The 10,514-nt window shown below is 32.9% G+C and overlaps 1 pseudogene; it reads left to right on the top strand.

Moving 5' to 3' along the window:
• Positions 1-7,033: 7,033 nt before the first annotated feature.
• Positions 7,034-7,908, top strand: LOC106770180 (annotated as a pseudogene).
• Positions 7,909-10,514: the final 2,606 nt, after the last annotated feature.

Raw genomic sequence — 10,514 nt, 5'->3', positions numbered from 1 at the left:
GATCAAATTTGGTGGAAGAAGCAATTCCTAAGAAGTAGTTCCTTCCTAGATCCAATGGTGGAAAACATTTCTCTACAAGATCAAATTTGGCATCTTCCACCCTAACTCAGGGGAGTTTTCTTTTCTCCTTTATTTCTCACTTTTATTGCACTTTGTCCCCATCTTTTGATCTTTCTTTGTTTAGGTTTTTCTTTGTTTAGGCTTTTCTTTGTTTAGGGTTTTCTCATTCTAGGTTGTTTTTGTTATTTTAAGCTTGAGTCTTCTGTATAGTTTTCCATGTTCCTCTTGATTTATGGACTTTGTTTAGGTTTGTCACAGCAAGAAAAATAAGAATTACCTACGGATTTTTATATACGGATTTTGATCCGTATGTAATTGATGGTTGTCGTACCCCATGCAAATTTAATATGCATACAAGAATGCAGTATAGACTAGGAAGTGACTCCTAGGTCATCTCTCAAGGACTAAATGTGGTTCAGGAATTAGGTCTAACACGTAGTGGGGGGGTTGTGAAAGGATTGTGAATGCGGATAAACTAAATTAAAACACGAATGCAACAAAAATGTAAAAACAGAATTGCAAACATAAATGTAAAATGAATTAAATGTAGAATGAAAACGGTTGGTCATTAACTCAACCACTATACTTCCAATCACAGATTAACGACAAGTACACATTACTCTAATCCAAATCCAACACGAATCACCCGACTAAGCGAAGGCTAATTCGGTCTTCAGAATTTCAAACTAAGCGAATGTAATGCTCAAATCCAATCAGTCATGTACCGTGCAGTCTAATCAACTAAGCGAAGACTAAACAACGGTTAGGCAACTAAGCGTATACCTAATCGTAAGCACAGAACAGATTAAATATTGAGCGAAATCAGAGCAGCAGCATGGCAATTAAAGTGCGAGAGTCTCATGAATAAATTGCTCTAGCCTCTAATCCAGCACAGTTAACCGACTAAGCGAAGGTTAATCATACTATCATAATCGCGTACTAAGCGAACGCAATACACTTATTCCATCAGATGTGTTCTATACAGATTGATCAATTAAGCGAAGATACAATCACCAATTGGGCAACTAAGCGTATACCCATTGCAAGAACACAGACAGATTTCATAGAATGTCAGGCAGAGCAGAATAAACACAAGAATAGTCCAAGAAATCTCAAGGAAACAAAGCAATTTTATTAATGACCAACCAACTAACCTAAGCTAACATGACAATTAAAGTAATACAAGCGAACAAAACAGATAGCATAATGATCGGAAACAATAAACTGAACATAATAGACAGCATGGTGAACTGAAAAGGTAAACTGAACAATGCAAAAGAAAAATATCTAAACACAGACAAAGCTATTAAAATGCAAAGTAAAAAAAAAAATATGAAATACACATTGTAAATTCAAGATGGCAATTTGCAAGACAAGTGTCGGTTCGAGCATGAAGGCTAAATAAAAGTAAGAGGCAGCTTTCTCCAAATGAAAAATCACGTGTGCACCACTTAAATCTTCAATTGAAAATTAAATAAATAAAACTATTGTGCTCCATCCAAATGGAAATCATTGTGAGTACACCAAGCATCAAATGTCCGTGAGCTTCTAAAAATTAAAATTGAAATTGAATCACAGGCTGTGTACCATGTGCGCGCTTTCTTTCCAGCAAAATCACTGCTTAAGTAAATCCTAAATGAAGTCAGCATCTAAATTTTTAAAGCAAAGCAACATAATAAAATGAAAATAAAGCACCGTTGGTTTCTTCTCTTCTCCAAAGCCAAAAGGAAGCGATGCTTCCAATGCACAAACTCAAAATGGAATTGCTTCTACTATGTAATTTGTACATCCTTCTTCTGAAAGCTAAAAAGCAATTCAATAAAACTCTCTCCTCCCATATTCACAAAGCGTGAGAGCTCCCTTCCCAAAGAAAGCAAAATGAGGAAACCAATAAAATTATGAAATAACTTCCCAAGCTATGAAAAGGGCCATGAACTGCGTTTTTCAAGAATGAAACACATCACCATATGCTATTGCATAGGGTTGCACTGTAGCATTCAAGGATAAACTCAAAAGGAAAGAGAAAAAAAACACGTTCCAGACTTTGAAAAAAAATTAAAATGGAAAACCTCTTTTCATTCAACCCATGGAAAACCAACGTGAATCACATTCCTCCTCCAGAGAAACGTTTACAAGCTTTTACCAAATGTGTGACGGCTGCCAAACTTCCATGCTCTCCATTCCAGCCAAGTCTAAAGAAAGTGAGTGACGGCTCCCCCCAATCCCTAGGGTCATTATGTTCAAAAATGGGTGGGGTCCACCCTAAAAGAAACCCTAGGGGAGTGCTAAGTGTCTTACAAAATTGGGCCTATCATATTTTTGTCAACATTAACTCAAATGTGTACAAGTTTAATTAAAAACATTTTATATTACTAAGTTACAATATAATTAAATTTGAAATGTCCAAGTGGAGAGTCTTTAATTTATTTGGTAGCACTCCAAATGTCCCAAATTGTATTTCCAAAGTTTCCCTAAAAATAATAATGCAAATAATTAGCTCAGAAGATTCAAATTAATTAAAATTAGAATTTTCGGTCAAATTAAGCACAATTAGTAGAAATGGGAAAATACCAAACAATTAAGCACAATTCCCTGATTAATTCTAGCACAATAAACTAAATGCAGTCAAGAAAATATCGACTCATCAGTAACACAAGTATTATAGACGGATTTTACATACGAATGTTGAAAAGGGAGTTACATACGGATTTTATATACAAAATTTATCCACTGATATTTCTGTATGTAAAATTTGTATATAATGTTGGTGCATTTGGGGCTTTACCTAAGAATATAATCCCTATGGATGTATTGAAAATTCGTATGTAATCCAAAGAAGCATTGCCTACTAATATTACATACCAAATTTTAAAATAAATTATTAAAAAATAAAAAAAAATCAAATCTATATGTTTTCGTTTTATGCCTCGCAGTTCTTCTTCCCTCTCATTTTCACAAGCTCACTTCCCTCACTTCTGCCCTCACTCCTACCTTATCGTCGTCAGTGCATAGTTGTCGTTAGTCCGTGCCACCGTGAGTTGTTGTCGTCTTCTCGCCACGACTATCTCTCTCCCTATCACTCCCTCTGGCTTTCACTCTTTGTCACCACTCATCACCGTTAGTCCATCTCGGCATCACCCCTCTGGCCATGGCGTTGTCGGTCACAGTCACAGAGTTTCTTCATCTGGTAAGTAATACCCTCTCATCTTGATTCAGAAAACCCTAAAATTGAAAATCCAGAAAACCCTAATTTAATATATCTACTTTATTTGTTATTGTCATTGGCATGTAATGGAATATGGTGAGGTTTGGGAGATGTTGTTCGTTTGTTAGCATATATTGAGATGCATTTTGGGAACATTGGAATTGGTATTAAGGTATGTTTCGGTTTCTCGTTTGTATTCTCACCAGACTTTTGTGTTTTTTGTTTTGTCATATTTCAGTGTTTTTGTTTTCTTAGAGTTTGATTAATAAAGAATTGTGTAGGTTTTGGTATGAATCAGTTCTAGTTCCTCTATGGTAGTTAAGAGTGATTTTAGGAGGGTGTTTAGGAGAGTTTGGTTGAGAGTGTATTATGAATGTATTGCTTAGACATGATGCACTACTATCTCTCCCAATTTTAGTTTGAAAAGAATGACATTTTCTTGTTTTGCTACAGATGTTATAACAGGAGGTAACTTGGTATTAAAAGATAAATATTTCATTGTTATATACTATGGGAAAGACTTCATTCCAACAAGTGTGGCTACTATTTTAACTGAAAGAGAGGAAATGACAAAGCAAATACATGATGTTGAAGAGAAGTTCCGGTGTAGAGCAGTCGATGCCATTTATATTTTTCTCTGCAAGTCTTAACATGTGTTTTTCCTCCACTGGAGGATAGAGATAAGTCTTTGAAAGTACTTGCAGGGAATGACTTTTTTGGTGGTGGTACTCTTACAAAAGAGGAAACTGTATCCTTATGATGCCTTCCTTGTATTCAACTGATCAAGTTTATTTATTATTATGAAACCTGAAGTTCTTATGGCATCATACTCCAATGAAATTGCATCTTTCCTATGCCTTTTAAATAGATTAGACTGGAAGAGATGGAGAATACTATAGACTTGATGACCTAGATGTGAAACGAACTGAATAGTCATATGTATTCAACATAGGTGACAAATCGACTTTGGAATTTTTGCTTATATAAAAAAATATAGTGGATGGGAATAAGAGAAGAATTTTGTGGTCAAAATACATGCTTAATGAATCTTATAAGATATTGCTATAGATTTTATGCTTTAGATATATGGAAAGTATCATTTGATATTTTCACCGTTTCAATTGACATTTCTAATAATGTTAAATGATGTGTTACTGTCAGGAGAAGAGCATGGTGGAGGGAATGAGAAGTGTTCCTCAACAAAAGTTTTCAAACTTGGCTTCACATTTTTGCAACAATGGTAGGCATTGCCATAAGGCCTTTGCATTCAAATGCATCATCATCAACATCATCAAGACTTTTCTATACACCTGGTAAATCTTCTAGTCAACAATACAAGAATTGAAGATTATCTATTTGGGGTTTAGAGCCCTCGCCTTGATAATAAATGACTAGTTAGTGGTGCTTCAAACACTGGTGGAACAATTCTTAGATAGCTTTTCATAGATAACTAATTGTATAAGGAGTTTAATTTACTATCATGTTTGCCATATTATGAATTGTACTATTTAATTATGACTACTAGACATTTTATAAATTTAATTCACAGTTATGATTTTGTAATATTACAATATATTTGACTTTTCAATGTGAAAGACCTGTTTTATTTGGTATTATTTTTTAAAATTTGGTAGTTTTATTTGACTTTTATCAGTATATGGAATTGTTTGTTATTGGGTGTAGATGTAAGATCATCTAATTTTTTTTATAAAACCATAAATTACATACGGATTTTTTCGTATGTAATTACATACGAATTTTACATACGAATTTTTTTGTATGTAATTATATATGGATAAATCTGTATATAAGTTATATATGGATATATCCGTATATAACTTATCTATGATAGTTTTATATACATATTTTTGTCTATATAAGCCATATGTAACCAAGTGTTATGTACGAATTTTGGGCCTTATATATGGATTTTGGCTGTATGTAATTCAATTTTTTCTTGTAGTGTGTCCTGCACTTGATTGATACTTATGGTTTGAAATCCTTACTTTTCTCTGCTTGGAAAGATGATTATGATGTTTGAAAGGTTGATTGATTGTGACAAAAATACCCTATGTGAGAATTTGAGCCACTTAATGTTCTTTCTTGTGTGATATATCTCTTGATTGCTTGCACATATGCCTTGGCTTGACTCTTTTTGATGATTCTTTATTCATATGCATGTTTGGAAGTGATAAAGGCTATTTTGTTCTTAAGCCTCTCTAGCCGAATAAGCCAACCTTGTTTTAATCCTTTGATAACCCCTTTGAGGCTATGCTTTCCCTTTTTATTTTATTTTTTTGAAGCTCATCAATTGGCCTTAAGTGAAAAACCATGATTACCTTAACCTTAGGGAATTTTAGAGCATTGGAATTATCTTGGGAATAAGTGTGGTCTTGGGATTCTTATGAATTGGCTAGTCAATATTCTTGGCTTCATTAGTACTTGTTGTGTAAACATGTTGTGTATCTTGTCTCTTACAATAATGTTCTTTAGAAAAAAAAAAGAGAGACAAGAGGACTACTTAAGAGAAGCTCTTGAAGAGATGTATCTAAATGAGAATTATCCTCCGGAACTTCAAGAAACACCCCAAGTTGTTGATTCTAAAAGCTATCAACAACTAAGAGGACTATCTTTGGACAACATCATAGGAGATATATCAAAAAGGGTAACTACTAGACACAATCTAAATAATTTTTGTCTAACGATTGCTTTTGTATCTCAAATAGAACCCAAAAATGTAAAGGAAGCTCTTCAAGATGATAAGTGGTGCATTGCTATGCAAGAAGAGCTAAATCAATTTGAAAGGAATGAAGTTTGGGAACTTATTCCAAAACAAGATGAATTCCAAGTCATAGGAACCAAATGGGTATTCAGGAACAAGCTTGACACTACAAAAAAAAAAAATTATTTAGAGGGGGTTATTTTGGGGAGGTTATAAAAAACCCCCCTCAAATTAACATCATTTAAGATGTTTAATTTAAATTATTTAACTAACAATATTTGTGGGAGTTTTAATGTCTTTTAAGGGAGGTTTATAACCTCTTCAAATAATAATATATTTTCTTTCTTCATTTTCTAATTCTTTTACATTTCTTCCCTCTAAAAATTTTAGACTAAGTTTCTTTTTACCAATTCTAAAATTTTATTCCCTCCAGTTTTAAAACCCATCTCTGCCTAAACCCTTCATTCTTCTAAAAATCTCTTTTCCTCTAAAAATTTTATGAACCCTAAACTCAGTTTCTCCCTTTATTCCACTCGCTTTCTCCCTCCGAGGTATGCTATCTTCCTTTCTACCTTCTTCTACTTCCTTTTGTTATTGATTTCTTTCATTTCTCCTTTAGATTGCCCTTGTCTCCTTTTTCTTTCGGATTCGCAGTCGCGAAACCACAGGCAGACGGAGCTGCAGCGGTGGTTCTGCGGGCCGACAGACGGCGAAGCTTATAACGTCACGGTCGACCTGAGGTACATCGTTTTACAACCCTTCGTGCTTCTCTTTGGTGCAACGTTTTATGTTTATCTCTATTGCCCTGATGGAAGTTTATCTCTGAAAAAAAAAAGTTACGCATGAACTTATATATTGAACCATGTGAGTATTTATATGGTTGGTTTAGTGCCTGACATGATAAAATGGATAGCAGTCTGGTAAATGGAGATGGAAAATGGAGAAGGGTGGAGACACTGGTAGAAGCAAACGCTACCAATCACTATTCAAGTCTTCAAATAACCACAACCAAGGAAGGGACTTACCTATTTGACCAAGTCTCAGTCATGCCACTGGACACTTACATGGTTAGTAAAACAAACACACCTTAAATCAACAGATGCATTTTAAGAGAATGTTTGGATCAATAATGATAGAGTAATTCTATGTTATCATCTAAATAATGAATAAGAATATGCTAAATAACAAATCAGAATGAGTAATCACACTTAGCACATCCCTTAATGACCTTTTGTTGATAATTTAATCTATTTTGTTTTGTTCTTGTTCTTATCTTCTCTTTAAGCAGGGTCATGGCTTTCGAAAGGATCTTTTTCAAATGGTGGCAGATTTGAAACCAAAGTTTATGAGATTTCCTAGTATATATGTTCTAATTCTATGTAATTAGATATATTGGGGTAGCAATATATAACATTGATTTCAAAATTCTGAAATCTAATTAACTCTATTTATCCTTGTCCATTGCATTAATTAGGTGGCACTTATGTTGAAGGTGATTTTCTGCAAAACAAATATCAGTGGAAAGATACAATTGGACCATGAGAAGAGAGACATGGTCACTTCAATGATATCTGGAACTATTGGAGTGATGATGAATTGGTTATTTTGAATATCTCCAAGTGAGTATATATTATTTTGTTACAACTATGATTAAATTAGCACTACTTTAATTGAATAAATATAATGATTTAGTATTTCTTGAGCAGCTAGCAAAGGACCTTGGTGCATTGCCCATATGCAATTTACTTTTTGTTTTGAAATCTCTGTGTTAAAAGGATGCCCTTGATGGCATCGAGTTTGCAAGAGGCTCTCCTGAATCAAAGTGGGGTTCTGTTAGAGCTGGATTAGGACATCCTAAACCATCTGATTTGAGATATGTTGCCATTGGAAATGAAGATTGTGACTTTGCTATGTAAATTATTTGTATGTCCTTTCATATCTTTAGTATTTTGTCTATAGTTTTTTTTTACCATGTCACTAAATGATAGTCATGCAATATCTCTTGCAGTACAAGCTGCATGTAGTGTTGACCCAGTTAATTATTTCGGAAATGAGCATGTCAGCTCCATGATTCAGCCTAATAAACGNAGCAAGGAAATGGAAGATATGTCAAAACAAAGACTTCAGATTTCCTTAAATTACAATATCAGAACTGAGCTTGATAGGTATTAAGAAGAGTTGGATCATTATATCAAACTTCAGGTAATACATGAAGATACCTATTTGGTTGTTCATTTTATGTGATGTTTGTGGGCAGTACAAATGATTTACGTTATAAATGTTTCTGTTGATTAGAAGGGTATGAAGGACTGGTATGTGGTTGGCTTAATTCAATAGGAAAAGAGGGAAATAAGAACATTATTTCATCTTATGGTTCCCCTACATGGATGTTTTGTGATATTTAAGCATTTTAATAAGGTGAAAAAACATTTTCTTAGGAGGGAGTGAGGAAAATAAAATATTAATCATTAATTTAATTATAAATAAACACAGACGCATCAAAGTGTGCATAATTGTGATTTGCAATGAATGAAAAATCAACAATGAGAACTTTTGGAGAGAGTGTAGCCACAATATATAATGTCGCTATTTAATAATTGAATAAGAACATTAAAGTATTTTTTGAAACAAAAATCTTTGGATTGATTGTTCTAGCATGATGTTACAAATACTTAAAAATAGAAGTGTTTCAAGAATGTGTACTAATTTTATATGAAGTAAGGATGATTGTTAGGTAACTGATAGCCACGAAAGAGAAGAATATGTGACAGGGTGGAAACATTTTTTCGAATATTCTCTGAATTATGCACCTCATATTAATGGATTGTTTTATTGTCCTTGTATAAATGTTTGAATAGAAAAATGTGTAAATGTTACAAATAAGAGAGCATGTGCTTTGGAATGAGTTTGCAAAAGTTGTTATATATACTTCTGAGTAAGCAAATGCTTGTTTCAATTGCATCTTCAATATTTGTTTCTACTTATTTGACACAATGATACTGAAATTATTCTTCTTAGTAGATGATATATAAATTTTACAATAATTATTCCGGGAAGGAGCATAGGTTGATTAAATGTAAAGATATTTGTAAGAAAAATAAAAGTATGATGAGATGAGAGGGAGATAAAAGACAGAGCTATCTTATAGAGGTTTGTTTATATATACTAGGTCTCAATCTGCATTTGGATGTCTTATCTTAGGCACTTGAATGGCTTTTCATGGAGTTTGTGTCAATCGTCATCAAGCTAGGGTACCTAAGAAAACTTTATTTGTTAATTGCCCATAAAGATGGGTTATATAAAAGAAGAAGAAAGCGTGTGTGACATATAAGCGTCCACTATACAAATTATTTAATTGTTTCGAGCTATAGAAATGATTTAACCTTTTACTCAAAAATTAAAGTGAGTGATGAGTCTTGATTTGTTGTTGGTTGACATGCACCACGAGTGCTTCACCTGAATAAATTACGTGAGTGATTGAAAAACTAATAACAAAAGATGGTCCTCTAGAGAATTTATGATAAATGGTGGCAATGAAGGATTTTCGTGTGCAACAATCCGAAGTTTAGTGAACTGAAATAACTCAGCAAAACAGAGTTAGTAAAGTTAAATAACTGACTAAGGAAGCAAAAAAAATGTTAGTCATAGAAAATTAGAACAACTGAAACTGTTAGTATTGCCAGAGAAAAAGCTTGGTTAGTAACACTAATTTGTAAAATAAAATTCAAAACTAAAATAAACTAAACTAACTCCTACTTATAGCAAAAAGTAATCACCTAGAACAAAAACTACTACAAAAAATATGTTAATAAAACCATTTAATAGAAATTACTAAAATCTAAACCTACCAATTACAAAGTTTAAAAACTATTTAAACTACTTCGGTAAGACAGAAAACAAATTTAAAACTACTTATGACTATCTAAANTATAAAGAAAACTAAACACAAAAACAGAAAAATAAGCTTGAACATCTACGAAAATAAGAAAACAATTACTAAACAGTGAATCTAACTAAAAGATAACCAGATATGAAATCAAAACTAAGAATAGACCTAGTATCTAATCCTAGCTAACTAAAACAGAGAAGAAATGCAAAAGTAACAACATACCAGTAAAAGCAAACTAAAACAGCAGACAAAGCTCCCCGCAAACTTAGAATTTACATTTATGTGCGGGGGAGAATTATTCACAACATGTTAATAGAGAACTAAAAATGGTTCTTAGAAACAGAAAAAAAAATCAAATGACAATGTTCCAACTAAATGAGAATTACAAAGAAGAACGATACTGAAACATCCACATTGATGTATCACTATTGTTGACTTGCTTAAATGACTGTTACGTGGTATTGAATCATTTTCCACACAATTTGTTATTGAATTGACAGTGTTTAACAATTATTGAATTGTACAATTATAGTTTAGTGCCTATTTGTTATATATCATGTTTGNATTCATTAGTATGCAGTGCCTATTTGTTTTATGGTATGCTTGGATCGATGTGTGTTTGGTTACATGATTCAGAT

This window comes from Vigna radiata, chromosome 8, assembly GCF_000741045.1.
Source record: "Vigna radiata var. radiata cultivar VC1973A chromosome 8, Vradiata_ver6, whole genome shotgun sequence".
NCBI classification, from domain to species: domain Eukaryota; kingdom Viridiplantae; phylum Streptophyta; class Magnoliopsida; order Fabales; family Fabaceae; genus Vigna; species Vigna radiata.
This window is presented reverse-complemented; position numbering and strand designations above follow the sequence as displayed.